Genomic DNA, 15,831 nt, shown 5'->3' with positions numbered 1-15,831 from the left:
CCCTGGTGTTCTCAATACTTTGCTGTACTGTGTGGCCAACACTTTGTACAGACACAATTCCCAAGCTCAGGACTTCTTACTGTGTTTTAAAAAATACCATAAACTTTATAGCATGGAGCTATTTCTTCCTCATCTCTCATTCCCACTATAAATTGCACTATTTAATTTTTTCTAAATGCAAAATGACATCAAATAAAAAGTTGGCCTACAGGAGAAGTGTCCTGGGAAGGTGGAGAGGGAGAGTGTGATGATCTAGGTTGCAATCCAGAGCAGTGAGGAGTTGTCACCACTTGCCTTGCAACCCTAAGAGCCTCACAATGCCTTGCTGCTATAGCTTCCAACCTGGAAACTAACAACTGGCTTACAAGTATGCAGATCACACCCTGAGAGTCTCTGCACTAGACAGCCCTGGTTCAGCAGCTCTGACCCAGCAACCTGTCTATAGCCCCACTCTGGCTTCCACCAGCCTTGGTTACTACTTGCAGGGTGACCCTAATACACTCCCAGTCCCAAATTTTCCCCAAATCATGTGCTCTGTAATGCCAGCCCTTGCCTGGACAGTTCAGAGAAATAAAGGTTTGTTTATTCCTCTAAAGACACAAAAGCACATCATAGTTTATTAACTGAACTGCAGTAAATACACCTTCCCTTAAACACAGCACTGAGTTGGTTTATAGTAAAAATAAAACAAATTTACTAACAACAGGTCATAGGTTAAGTGATGTGAAGTAAAAGGACTAAAGTTAGAAAGGGTTACAAGCAATTAAAAGTTTAAACACTCATCTAAATGTCTAAAACATAATCTAGCAAAGTATAGTGTTTGTTCAACATGTTTTCTCTCACCAATCTTCTTTCTTCCCAGCCATGGCTGACTTTCTCTGTCAGCACATTCCACAAAAGCATAAGGGGTTGGTTTCCCTTGTCTTCCTAGGTGAAAGATCTTTGCCTAGGCAGGTTTCTCACCTATGTTCAGTTCCAGAGACCTCAACCCCTCTTGGCTGAAGGGCCTATCTATCTCAGCTTCCAAGGGCTCAGTTCTCATGTGTCTGTCTAGTGAAAGATGCCAAAGATGGCTTCTATCCTTGCTTATTCTTCCAAAGCTCAATGCCTTTACTTCAAAAGGCAGGATGACCTCATGCTATTTTTGATTTCCTGTGGTCTTCCCATCCCCCTCCTGATTTCTATGTAAATGGAGCTTCCATTGTTTCTGGTCACACCTTGCTTAATTTCCCTGGAGACAGGTAGGTAGCTGCCTTCCCACCTCTCTGGGGAAAAGCCTGTTTCTCCCTTTGTTTGGTCACAGACTGGAAAACCTAATATCAATGAGTATCCATAATTCTTCATGTAGGATTAATACATACAATTCACAATTATATTAATCACGAGCCTCTCATAGGTGTTCATAAAAGACCTCACACTTTTATAATACAGTAATATTGTATGCAATCGGTAGATTAAATTGCTTATCATTGGGGTTCAGCCAGCCCCCTATCTTTATAGACCAGTAATCCTTTGAAACGTATTCTTCTGAAGGTTATCCTTCAAAGTAAAGTTTATTCAAACTGTGAGGAAGGTGACATGGAGTCTGGTGGTGAAGGAGTTCCCCATGCTGTTCCCCCCACACCCCCATACTCCCGCTGGAATTTGCTAAAATGCAAAATGTTCTGTTTCTTCTTCAAGTGCTGTCCCTGTGGATGCTCCACTTTAGGTGTTCATGCGCCCCTGCACTCGTAATCGGAGACTTTTGATTAGCAGTGCCCAGTTGGGTTGCACATGCGTGGTCCCCATCTCATGCTGCTTCAGGCAGTTAACTGAAGCTGTTAAGCCTTGGCTGGGATGATTTAGTTGGGGATTGGTCCTGCTTTGAGCAGGGGGTTGGACTAGATGACCTCCTGAGATCCCTTCCAACCCTGATAGTCTATGATTCTATGACCAACCCCCACTCAGTTCCTTCTCTACCGCCCTCGGCTATGAGTTGGAGCAATCAGCAGTGCCACCCTATTTAGTAGTTAGTTTAACAGTTAGTTACTTGGTTTCCTCCTTAGCAGATATTTACATTGTTTCCCTTTTTCTTTTATCCCCATCACCTAGTTTAAACAAACAAACAAAATTCCTTTTAAACTACCGGCTGGGGAGAAGTTTCAGTAGACCCTCCGCATACACAGCCTCTCTGAGGGCGAAAGCCCCCCCCCCCCCAGGAATGCCCAGTTTCTTGGGCTTTAAGCACTGTCTTAACTGCAAGCTTGAGATACCTGTCTCAGATGGCCATGATCAGTGTGTTTGCTGCCTTGGAAAAACACACATAACTCAGAAGGGCCAGTACTGCCTCAAGCTCACTGCCAGGACAAGAAGAGCTAGAGATTTGCAGTTAAAGCTCCTCCTTGTGGAGAAGTCTCTCAGACCTGCATCTGAGCCTGGAGCCGGGACCTCCGCCCCCTTCCCCTGTCAAATTTTGCTGACTACAGCTTCTGATAGGAGTCCCTCCTCAACCCATGCGTCTGAGCAACCTGCCAAAAAACTGTCAAAAAGGCAGGCACCTATGTCCCCAACGCAGGAATTGTCCAAGAAGTGGACACTCAACAGCGGCACCGACTGCACCGTCAGCACCAGTAGCTGACACAGCGGGACCACCCGGCACAGCTGGTACCACTAGAGTCTGAGACTCTAAAAGAGCCAGCTCTGACAGAGGCACTAAGGGGAAATCTAAACCCCATGCCTCGGCACGGCCAATACAAGAGCCGCAACCTGCACACAGCGGCGCGGCACCAGGACAGACAGTGGCCCCTTCAAAGGCACACTTTGTGCACACAGCAGCACAGCCTTCAGTGCCGGCTTATACACAGGAGCTCCCAGCACCGACAATGATACAGCCTCAGGGGCCAATCAAACAGGCACTGCAGCAGTTTCTCAGACAAAAGGATCTCTTAGTTGACTCTGGCCCTGACTCCTCTATCATCAGCACCGAAGCAAACATGTCACGCTCTGCACCGAGTCTCCTTGCGTCTCCAATACAATGCGCGCCTCCCTATTTGACTGAGGAGGAGGAGGAGAGCGAGGAAGGACAAGGTGATCTCCCTCCACAATCTCCTCTCTACCATGAACCTACTAACTCAGGACCCCCTCAAGGGACATATTACTGATCCCAAGTATTTTCAGTGGTATGGCCAGCCCTGGGGGGCCCCCATGCCTCCCCACCCCAGGGGGCATACTGGAACCCATGGGCGGCATAACCCCACACAACTGGGAATGCCCGCCACATCCATACCCAGCACACAGCAGTCACCTGCAACTTCAGAGCCTGGACCTTTGATGGTGGCGGGGGAAAAGGAGGAAGAACCCCCAGTCCTGGAACGAGTACCACCTACCCATTTGCCATCACTATCCACAGATGACACAGTATGCCTCCTCCCCCTAATATACGGGATGATTTCAGACTATTCCAGGATCTATTTAAAAGGATGGCTAACTCCCTGGACATCTCCCTTGAAGAGGTCCAAGTGACACAGCACAAACTAGTGGACATTTTGTGTACATCTGCTTTGTCCAAAATCCCTCTGCCCATGAACGATGCGCTGATGGACCCTGTCAAAACCATTTGGCAGACCCCTGCAACTGCTCCTCCGACCTGCAAGAAGTCTAACAAAAAATATTATGTACCAGCCAAAGGCACAGAGTTCCTCTTTTCACATCCAGCGCCCAATTCCCTAGTGGTGGACGCAGTCCAGACCACACCTCACGACAAAGCGTGGAAAAGACTTGATCTTTTCGACCACAAGGCTTATTCCTCGGCTCCACTACACCTCCACATAACCAACTATGAGGCATTACTGGTGAAATATGACTATTAACCTCACAAAAATGTCTGAATTGACTGATTTTATTTCTGAGGACAAGAGAGAACAATTCACAGCACTTGTATCAGAGGGACAACTCATCTCCAAATCAGCCCTGCAAGCCTCCCTCGATTCTGCGGACACAGCTGCAAGATCAGTGGCAACGGCTGTCATGATGAGAAGGGCCTCATGGCTCCATCTCTCTGGCTTCCATAAGGAGGTGCAATCCACGGTTGAAGACTTGCCATTTGAGGGTCCCAAACACTTCGCTGAGAAGAGAGATGACTCTCTCCACTTGCTCAACGATTCACGAGCGACACTCCAATCCTTGGGAATCTATACACCTAAACCCAAGAAAAAACAGAGGAATTATTATGTACCCCAACGCTACCGCCAGACCATGTATTCACAACAACAGCGATTTGAGTCATAGGGCCGCAAACACAGGCCCCCGAGGAGATGCTAATCTACTTCTTCAGTAGCTGCATTCCAACCATCAACCTCCAGACAACAAATTTGAAGCCTTGGTCGAGGGCACAAGAACCCCAGGTCTATTTGTGCTGGTGACCCACCATCTATCTCCTGACAATTCAGAGATCGTCTAGTTCTGTTTTATCCAATCTAGAAGACCATCACATCCGACAAATGGGTGCTAGAAATCGTACAAACTGGTTACTCTCTCCCCATTTTTTCCAACCCCCCCTAATCACCCTCCCTCCTTGTCCCTCTTCAGGGATCCCTCTCACAAGTCTCTTCTGTGCCAGGAGGTAAGCCACCTCATGCAGCTAGGAGCAGTAGAACCCATTCCAACAGAACACAGAGTGAGAGGATTTTATTCCCACTATTTTCTCATGATGAAAAAGTCTGGTGAGTGGAGACCAATACTCGATCTATGATGACGCAACAAGTTTGTCAAAACACAACGATTCAAGATGGTCACACTAGGCACCATAATCCCAGCTCTAGAAAGAGGGGATTGGTTCATGGCCCTCGACCTCCGGGATACATATTTTCATGTAACAATACATCCCTCTCATCGCAGATTTCTTGGTTTTACCATTGGACAAGACCACTTCCAATACAAGGGTCCTTCCCTTTTGCCTCACTACTGCCCCTCGAGTGTTTTAGAAGGTACTGGCCATGGTTGCAGCATACCTGTGCAGAAATGCAATTATGATATTCCCATATTTGGATGACTGCCTGCTAAAAGCATCAACAAGGCAGGCAGCAATAAAAGCCACCAAACAGATGGTAACCCTCTCACAAGATTGGGCCTCCAAATAAATACCGAAAAGTCCACCCTAATGCTAGTGCAAGGGTTGGAGTTCATTGAGGCCCATCTCAATTCTACCGAGGCCATAGTCTCTCTACCAAGGCAACAGTTTCTCACTCTCACCAGCCTCATATCCACAGCACGAAACAGTCCACAGATATCAGCCAGGACGTGCTACATCTTCTTGGTCACATAGCAACCACAACCTTTGTCATCAGACATGCCAGATTAAACATGTGTTGCCTGAAAGGATGGCTCCATATGAATGATGTCCCACACAGACACAGCATAAACAAGCATCTTACGATGCCGGACAAAATAAAGGCCTCCCTACTCTGGTGGACACAACCAGCCAATGTATGCACAGGGGTGCCCTTCCTTCAGAAGATGCCGACACTAACCATCACTACAGATGCATCACTCTTGGGATGGGGGGCACACATGCACCCACATTCTATCCAGGGCTGCTGGTCTCCTGCAGAATCCCTTCTACATATAAATCTATTAGAACTACAAGCCATCCACAACGTCTGCTCCTGCTTCCTACCACTCATCAAAGACAAGGCCATTCAGATCCTTATGGACAACATAGCCTTTATGTTTTATATAAACAGACAAGGGGAAGCACGATCGCACTCCGTATGCGTGGAAGCCATGAGACTCTGGCAATGGTGCATCAGACACAATATCCACATCTCCACGTCTTACCTACCTGGATGCCAGAACATCACAGCGAATGCCCTAAGCAGGCATTTTTCTCATGACCGCAAGTGAGAGGTCAACAACAGAGTACTTCTACACATATTTCAACAGTGGGGGTTCCCGACAATAGACCTCTTTGCAACTGCACAAAATACCAAATGCCCCCAGTCCTTAGGCAACGCATTCCTCCTTGAGTTGAATTCTCCCCTCCTATATGCCTTTCCTCCCATCCCTCTCCTGACCTGAGTGATCCACAAGATCAGGCAGGATGGGGCCATGGTAATCCTAATAACCCCCACATGGTCTCGCCAAACCTGGTATCCTTAATCTTCAGGATGGCTGTGCATCCATCAATCACACTCCTACTTCTGCCTCATCTGATGTCCCAGGACTCAGGTCATGTCCTGCATCCAGACCCGCAAAAACTCCATCTCAGGGCATGGCTCCTCCATGGCTCACAGGATCTGAGATGACCTGCTCGGAAGAGGTACAAAACATGTTATTAAATAGTCGTAGAGCAACTACCCGTCGCACGTACATGCTCAAGTGACAGCGATTTGAAGCATAGTGCCAACAAAAATAGATGGCATCCATCTCAGTCTCATTACCCTCAATATTAGATTACCTATTAGCGCTTAAATGGTCAGGCCTCTCCATGAGTTCAATAAAAGTTCACCTATCTGCCATCACAGCCTTTCACCCCAAGGTGAATCAACATTCTATCTTTGCTTTCCTGCTAACCAAACGTTTCCTCAGAGGACTCAACAACATCTACCCAGAACAACGCGAAACTACTACACCATGGGACCTCAACCTGGTCCTTCAGGCCCTCACCCGTTCTCCATCTACTACATCTTTCCATGAAAGTGGCATTCCTTGTCACAATTACATCTGTCAGACATGTAGGAGAGTTCATGGCAGATCCCCCATAAACAGCCTTTTTTAAAGATAAAGTATCCCTGAGACTGCACCCTAAGTTTTTACTGAACGTCGTCTCAGTTTTCCACCTTAACCAACCCATTTACCTACCAACATTCAACCCCAAGCCCCACACAGATAGAAAGCAGTCCATGCTTCATACTCTCGATGTACGGAGGGCATTGGCCTTTTACATAAGCAGAACAAGGCCATTTCGTAAATCACCCAGACTGTTCGTATCCATCACTGAATGTTCCAAAGGGAGTGCCATATCTAAACAAAGACTCTCCAAGTGGATCTCCAATTGCATAAAACTATGCTATCATCAGTGCGCCCACCAACCTCCCAAGTGGATTTGCACGCATTCCACCAGAGCCCTATCAGCCTCCACGGCTTTCCTGAACAATGTACCCATCACAGACATTTGTAGAGCTGCTACCTGGGCCTCAGCCCATACCTTTACACAGCACTATGCATTGGAGCAACAGACAACATCTGATACCTCGTTCAGACTCTGTACTGTCATCTGTTATGACTTCAACTCCGAAGCCCCCTCCTTCCACCAGAGGGCACTGCTCTGAAGTTACCTAAAGTGGAGCACCCACAGAGACCTCACTCAAAGAAGAAGAGAAGGTCACTCACCTTTTGCAGTAACTGAGATCCTTTGAGACATGTGTCCCTGTGGGTGCTCCACTACCCATGCTGCTCCCCTCTACTTTGGAGTTTCTTACTCAGCCTCTGCAGTAGAGAAGGAACAAAGTGGGCGTTGGTTGCACAGCATCAGTTAACTGCCTGAAGCAGCATGAGATGGGGACCACACATGTGGGACCCAACCAGGCACTGCTACCAAAAGTCTCCGACTATGAGCGCAGGGGCGCACAAACATCTGAAGTGGAGAACCCACAGGGACACACATCTCGAAGAATCTCAGTTACTGCACAAGGTGAGTAACCACCTCTTCCTGCAGTCTCCTCCCCCTGCTGTCTGGATGGTTCTTTTTATTGCTTATCTGTAAAAATTTGCCTTCATTGTCTTTTCCTGAAGACCAGGCTGGTTGAAGAATCAAATACACATTCCTTTGTCTAGGGCAGACCTATTTACGAACTCCTCCTGATATGACTGGCTTAAACACATTTTAGTCACCAGTTTAGATTCCAGCATGTATCCATAACTCTTAATATACACCGCAGGCATACATCACTCAAGAATATTAATGATCAGTGAGTTATTAGTTTTCCAATGACATATTACATGACACCTTTTTAAATACAGATTATAACTATAGTGAGTTGGGGTACACTAACTAGCTGAAACTTATTACTTGATACCAGTCAGCTCCTTGCCCTCTGGCACTGGGATACTCTTAGGGTGACACCTCTCCCCTTACAAAGCTGCAAGAGGGCAAGCCACTGACTGACCTCGAGGGAACAGGCCAGAGCCCTGTTTCCTGGACAGGCCATATACCACATATTTTCATTCCCCTTTATATAGAAGAAACCTGTTTAGTCACTTTTTTGTGTTTCCAGTCTCCAGGACATAACATCAGAGAATATCCATAGTTTCACCTCCAGAGTTGTTACAAACATTTCCCTGTAACATTAATGACTAGTGTGATATTAGATTTCAAACTATATATTGTTATATGTCACCTTTTAAATAAAAATGACACCAGTGTGTGAGGTGTAGTGAGTATGTCAGGCCTGACAAGAGTTGCCAACACAGAGTAGTGAATTACAAACGGGCCTCTATGTCACAGAGAGGTTGGTAGTATTTGGTTTGTTTGACTTGATTTTCATTTAAACATTTGTAAAATGGCAGGTTTTCTTGCTATTATATCTGTATATGGATGGACTGCTCTTTCTCTAGCTTCACAGTTTTGTTATATGCAAAAAGTTCTGGATCAGCTATTTTTCTCCTTTACAAGAGTGGTAAGATTAATCTATATTTGCCTTGAGGAAATATCTGGTATCTATAGGAACTCACAGGTCTTAAATTAGCTGCAATAGGGCTCTCCTTGTTCCATGAATATAATGGATTGTATCTTTTCTATCATTCTTTGTAAAGCTCATTATCACAAAGTTCAAATAAAGGATGTTCTCAGGTTCATAACAAGTTCTATATGCATGCCACATAGCATGAAAATTAAAGCTTTGGACCCAATTCTTCATTGCTTTCCTCTTTGGGTGGTCATTTACTCCATTTTAAAGAGGTTGTAAATTACTATTATTAGTTTAAATGCATGGTGAATTCTAATTTTGAACTGTTTTACATGTTTGGAAAGTAGGAGTAAATACGCATACATGATGTGTAGGGCTGTAGCGTTTCAGGCCCTTTATAGTTTGTATTGCTTCTTGAACAAAAGGAGGCTCTTGAATCTATTTCCTTTCCAATTAACTTTTTATTATTTCAGATAACATTAAATTTGATTTGTGAAGAGACCCAACTCAGTGAGGTGATCATAATTCAAAATTAAAAAAAACAGGATAATTTTATGGTTATATTTTGTAGGGCTTCAAAATACTCCTACAAAAGAGAAATCTTTTTGTTTTATAAATGTGAGTTGGTGTCACTACTGCCAGCTTCTGACTCAACGGTGACATGTGTATATTTCTAAGTGGAGGATTTTTTCCAATAACTTCCTGTTCTGAAAAGTGTTTATCGGGAAACACTGAAAATGTGCTGTTAACATTTAATTTGAGCAAATGAGGGAGGTCTGATTTTTGTCTACGCATACTTGATCTTCCTCTCCTCTCCAAACACTACATCACCCTTAACAGTTGTCCCTCTGGACTGTTTGCTTCTAGTAAACGCAGAGTAAATTCAACACATTACAGCAATATGTCTTGAATAGAGCTGAGTGCAATACTGCATCTGCCTAAGTTGCCAAAGTGCTTCATTGGAGTTGTAATTCAGGTGCTTTATGCCCTCATTCGTCCCTATGGGCAGGGCTCCCTGGCCAAAATACATCTCCCACGAACAAATGTATTGTAGTTATTTCTAAGGCTACATTTATGTCACAGAGGTCACAGAAGTCACGGAAGCCATGACTTTCAGAGACCTCCATGACATTTTCTGCTTCAGCCCCTGGGTTTATTGCCTGTGACCTGTCCATGACTTTTACTAAAAATAACCATGACAAAATCTTAACCTTAGTTATTACCAAAAAAAAAAAAAAAGATACTGCAATACTTGCTTATAGAATCAGAGATTTATTGGGACACTGTAAGTTCCAATTCCAGTACACACAGGCAGGACTCAACTTCCTGCTAACCCCCCACTCAGATCAACAACATAGTAACATACAAGACAACAGCTTAACATATCCTGGGACCAACACAGCTACAACAACATTGCAAACAATAACTTAACACTAACATAAGGATATAGCACCATGTAGTTGCTGTCCACGATAAACATTACAACTTTCCCCCATCTAGTTAAATAAGAATTTAATGGTAACTCCTAGGAATCCAAGCAGTCTGCCATCCATGCAGGTTTCTGTGTTAGTCTGCACTCTTGAGTCCTGTATTCAGTCATGGACACTTCGCTCATGGTTGGATCTAGATTATCAGCAAGTGGAGGGTTCGTATCTTCTAGGTCAGGCCTATCTGTTATGGACAGTAATATGTTGAGCTCCCGAGAACACCCTGGGTCCAGTTCATCTGTTCCACCACCTTCAGGAAAGCTGTCCTCAGATCACTGATATGCCCCTCTCTGCATTGCTAATTCCAGATTCAGCACAGCAGGTTCTACTTCACTCGAACCAGGATGGTGCAGGGAAAGCCCTATCAACAGTCTCCTTAATGTATACAAATAACTATGCAGGGGTTCCCCTTCCTGCGACCTCCTGGTTTGCCATTCCTTCTGGTATTTAAAAGGGCCAATCCCCTATCATAGTAGTCATTTAAGTGTTTGCATAACCGGCGATAAGACCCACGAGTGCACTGGGAAGCTGCTGGTAAAATGCTTTGGCATCACCATCCAAAAACATTGCTAGGTACTATGCTGCTTTCTCATCAATCCACTCATTCACAGAGAGCAACACCTCAAAGTCTGTCAAGTACTCACTGATTCCAGTCTCATCCGCATGCCCATTAACTTTCTTCTCAGGCAAAAGTGCTATCTTGAAACCACTGCCACCAGTTCGGTCTTGGGGCCAATCTTATTTAACATTTTTATTATTGATCTTGGCACAAAATAGTGAGTGTGTGTTAATAAAATCTGCAGATGACACAAAGTTGGGAGGTATTGTCAATACGGAGGAGGACCTGAATTTCATACAAGAAGATCTGGATGACCTTGTAAACTGGAGTAATAGAAATAGGATGAAATTTAATAGTGCAAAGTACAAGGTCATGTAGGAACTAACAACAAGAATTTTTGCTATAAGCTGGGGACTTGTCAGTTGGAAGTGACAGAGAAGGAGAAAGACCTTGGTGTATTGGTTGATCACAGGATGACCATGAGCCAATGCAGTCCTAGGATGCATAAGGTGAGGTATTTCCAGTAGAGACAGGGAAGTGTTAGTGCCATTACTCAAGGCCCTGGTGAGACCTCATTTGTAATACTGTGTGCAGTTCTGGTCTTGCATGTTTAAGAAAGATGAATTCAAACTGGAAGGATGCAGAAAAGGACTACTAGGATGATCAGAGGAATGGAAAACCTACCTCAGTGTTTCCCAAACTTGGGACGCCGCTTGTGTAGGGAAAGCCCCTGGCGGGCTGGGCCGGTTTGTTTACCTGCCACGTCCGCAGGTCTGGCCGATCGTGGCTCCCACTGGCCACGGTTTGCCGCTCCAGGCCAATGGGAGCTGCTGGAAGCGGCGGCCAGTACGTCCCTCGCCCGCCGGGAGCTTTCCCTACACAAGCGGCGTCCCAAGTTTGGGAAACACTGACCTACCTAATGAGAGGAGACTCAAAGAGCTTAGCTTGTTTAACCTAACCAAAAGAAGGCTGGGGGGAGATATGATTGCGCTCTATAGATACATCAGAAGGATAAATACCAGTGAGGGAGAGGAATTATTTAAGTTAAGTATCAATGTGGACACAAGAACAAATGGCTATAAACTGGCCATAAGAAAATTTAGGCTCAAAATTAGGCAAAAGTTTCTAGCCATCAGAGAAGTGAAGTTCTGAAACAGCCTTCCAAGGGGAGCAGTGGGGGCAAAAAACCTAACTGGCTTGAAGACTGAGCTTGATAAATTTATGGAGGGGATGGTATGATGAGACTGCCTACAATGGCATGTAGCTGATCTGTGACTGCTAGCAGCAAATATCTCCAATGACTAGTGATGGAACACTAGATGGGGTGGGATCTGAGCTACTAGAGAGAATTCTTTCCCAGGTGTCTGGCTTGTGGGTCTTGACCACATGCTCAGGGTCTAACTGATCGCCATATTTGGGTTCAGGAAGGAATTTTTCCTCGGCTCAGACTGGCAGCGACTTTGCGGGGGGGGGTTGCTTTCCTCTGCAGCATGGGGCATGGGTCACTTGCAGATTTAAACTAGTATAAATGGTGGATTCTCTGTAATTTGAATTCTTTAAACCATGATTTGAGGACTTCAGTAACTCAGCCAGAGATTAGGGGTTTATTACAGGAGCGGGTGGGTAAGATTCTGTGACCTGCAATGTGCAGGAGGTCAGACTAGATAATCATGATGGTCCTTTCTGACCCTAAAGTCTATAAGTCTAGATGAGAAAATAGGGAAGGACTGTCCCAGTACACCTGAACATATTATCACCTTACCAGGCTCTAGCAGGGAGGAACTTGCAACCCCACCCTCAGCAGCTCCTAAAATCTCACAGTCACATTAATGAGCCATGCTTGATTTCCTGAGGACTGTGGGGGAAAGAGCTGGAGTGGAGAAGACAACCAAGAGGTTTCTCTTTTAAAACTGACAACATTTTGGAGGATAGGTAAAGCACCCCTAACAGTAACTCAGTTTTAAGGCCCAGGGGGCTTGAACTGCACTGTGGACTGGATTGGCTGGATGTACAATGTTATGAGAGGCCACAAGGGAACAGGACAATGGTAAAAAGCAAAGACAGAATGTACAAATTGTCAATGTTAGAAGAAAAAAAGAATGATAGCAACACCAAGTAGCTAGAGAAATGGTTTATGTGAGTTCCATGACAAAGATGAACTCCCGAGCCTGGATAAAGTGTCAGAGGAGATCTGCAGAGGAAAGGACATTAGCAAGTTTATAGCTAGTGTTAGACCAGCTAAGAAAACAAGTTAGTTGTGATCCCTGTATAAAGGCCACCAGCCAAGTGCTAGGTCATACCTATCTAGTGAGCATTGGAGTGCTGTTGTATTTAATACAGAAAATGATTTATTTCTTCTAACTGGAGTGTGAATACAATAGGAGGAAATGTGTGCATCAGGAAGCTTGATTCCTATTCCAGTAAAAAAGTAGCCAAATGGGAGTAAAAAATGACCATTGGATTAAAAGTTGAAGGCCATGTGTCAACAGTACCTCATGCATTAACACCTGCATGACATACAGTAACGGAAAAGTGTTCAAATTAGTTTAGTTAGGACTAGAGATGACACTAAGAAGTGTAGATCTGGATTAGGGTTAGATTGGAGTTCGGATACGAGTTTGAACCAGGTCTATATCACAGAGTGTGGATGAGATATCCTTGTAAAATACTAGCACAAAATAGCCAAAATCTTGCAAGATCAGCTGTTTTCTTGGGATTTGCCTTTAGCCACATCAAACTAGATTTAAAAATTAGTTTTCTTTTGATTTTACTTCTAACCCAGAACCCAAACTGCAAAAGTTTGGATTTAAGACTTCAGATCAGGACAGGTCACTAGGTAGGGTGACCAGATGTCCCGATTTTATAGGGACAGTCCCGATTTTTGGGTCTTTTTCTTAGATAGGCTCTATTACCCCCCACCCCCTGTCCCGATTTTTCACATTTGCTGTCTGGTCACCCTATCACTAGGTTAGACATAATTAAGGCTACGTTTTAGTCACGGGTATTTTTAATAAAAATCGTGGACAGGTCACGGGCAGTAAACAAAAATTCACGGCACGTGACTTGTCCATGACTTTTACTATATACCCCTGACTAAAACTTGGGGGGGGGTAGCTTGTAGGGGCGTACTGGGGGTGCAGGTGCGGGGGGGGCAGGCACGAGTGCTGGGGGGGAGCAGGCACCATGGGTGCTGGCGGGGGCGGGTTGGCGGGGCTAGGGCAGGTTCCCTACCTGGCTCCTGGGAAGCGACAACCTACAGCTCCTAGCTCCACGAGCTGCATCCACTCCACCCCAAGCACTGGTTCTGCTGCTCCCATTGGCTCCCTTCTGGGGAGCCACACCCCCCCCCCAGGTAAGCACCGCCCCGCACACCAACCCCCAACCCTGAGCCCCACACACACACACCCAAACTCCTGCTGCTGGGGGGGCCTGACACTGCCCCAGCAGCAGCCAGTGTGACTGGCCCAAGGGCTGCCCGAGCTGCTCAGGCAGCTCCCAGGCCAGCTGCACGGTTTGCTGCAGAAGTCATGGAGGTCACGGAAAGTCACGGAATTAGTGATTTCCGTGACAAACACGGCGCCTTAGTCATAACTGACACCAAAGGAGATTTTGTTTGTTACAGTTTATAACAGTTCCCACAGTGCATATGCAATCATTATAAAGTATAATTTAACAAATAGAACCCAATATTCCTAAAACAAAGACCTTACCAAATTCCTGCAACTTCCACTGGCCACTTACTATTCCCTCACTGCATGCAAAAGCCTAGGTGAGCAGATGGGACCCTAAAGGTCAACAGAGTCAGGCTTTGGCAAACCAAAAGGAAACTTCACAATCATGAACCTCTCAAATTCCCTGTGGCCCCTGATGATTGAGGACTTAGCTCAGATGTCTTATCCGATTTTATCTGCTGTGGCATCACACAAAAGCAATCTCTCATGACTAATCTATTTCACTGGATGGCTGTGTTGCCCCTTCTTCTAACACCAATGTCCCATTTTGACTCCAGTGTTGCCCATCTGCTGAGCAGTAGCAGGTGTCTGGTGTCTTTGCAGATCTTTAGAGGCTTAAACAGTCACTTTACATTTCAGATGGCTAGGCTACCTGCATGATACAAGTAGTGAAGTCGCTTGTTCTTTTTCTATCACAGCTGAAATAGATTGAGCTACCCAGTTTTGTTTCTTCATGGGTTAATATTTGATAAGGAAATGAAAGGGGCTAGAGGTATAAAAATATAGTCATATTACAGTACAATTAACGAATGGGCAACCGGTTGCTTTTGTTTTCCATACAATTGACAACTGTCCAACAAACTGTAGCTGTATATGGCAAGTCACCATGATAAACATTGTTCTTCTTGCGTTCTTTGGCATGCACACAAAAGAGAGACGTCCCCTCCAGCACCCAGCAGCTTGGCTTTGCCTTTTGTATATATGCATAATTCTCCTTTTGGAGTCTGCAAAAACCTCTAAAATCTCCATTAAAATGCACTGTAAACCTCCTCTCTCTGGGAGTAATATGGAGCTATGAAAAGAAGACCATAAAACTGAAGCCAGAATAAATAAACTTCATTCCAAATGAGTGAGGGTTGGCAAACCTAAGAATTATTAGTTTCCCCCCAGTGAAACAAGAGGAGGATTGAAATCCACAGGAGGGAATCGAATTGGTTCCACGGACACACTAGCATTGTAATCCCATTCTAGATTTGTATGTAATATACACACAGAGAGAGAATACATGATGGTTTAAAGGTTTTATCAGCCTGCGTTTGGGATGGTTGCATTACTTGTGAGTGAATGAAGTCAGCGTGAGCGATGCAAATCATCCTAAATGAGCATCACTAGGATCTTTCTATCATGCCCCACCCATTCTGCACGGGCCATATTTTACAGGAAAACTATTTTAGAAATATTTGGGAGTTGTTTGTTTTATTGGGTCTGTTTTTCATATTCTTCCTCTGGCAAAGCCAGACTCCCTTTAGCACCAGGAGTCCTACAGTAAAGACCTCTGAGAGAGAGGAAGAGAGTGCCGGATCGCACCCTTTGGATCTGTACAGAGCTCTCCCACACCCATACAAAAAGTGGAGGGGTCAGCTGCCTCTGTTTCAGTACCCCTTCCCCTG

This window comes from Terrapene carolina, unplaced genomic scaffold (assembly GCF_002925995.2).
Source record: "Terrapene carolina triunguis isolate 2854851 unplaced genomic scaffold, T_m_triunguis-2.0 Scaffold183, whole genome shotgun sequence".
Taxonomy (NCBI): Eukaryota; Metazoa; Chordata; order Testudines; family Emydidae; genus Terrapene; species Terrapene triunguis.
This window is presented reverse-complemented; position numbering follows the sequence as displayed.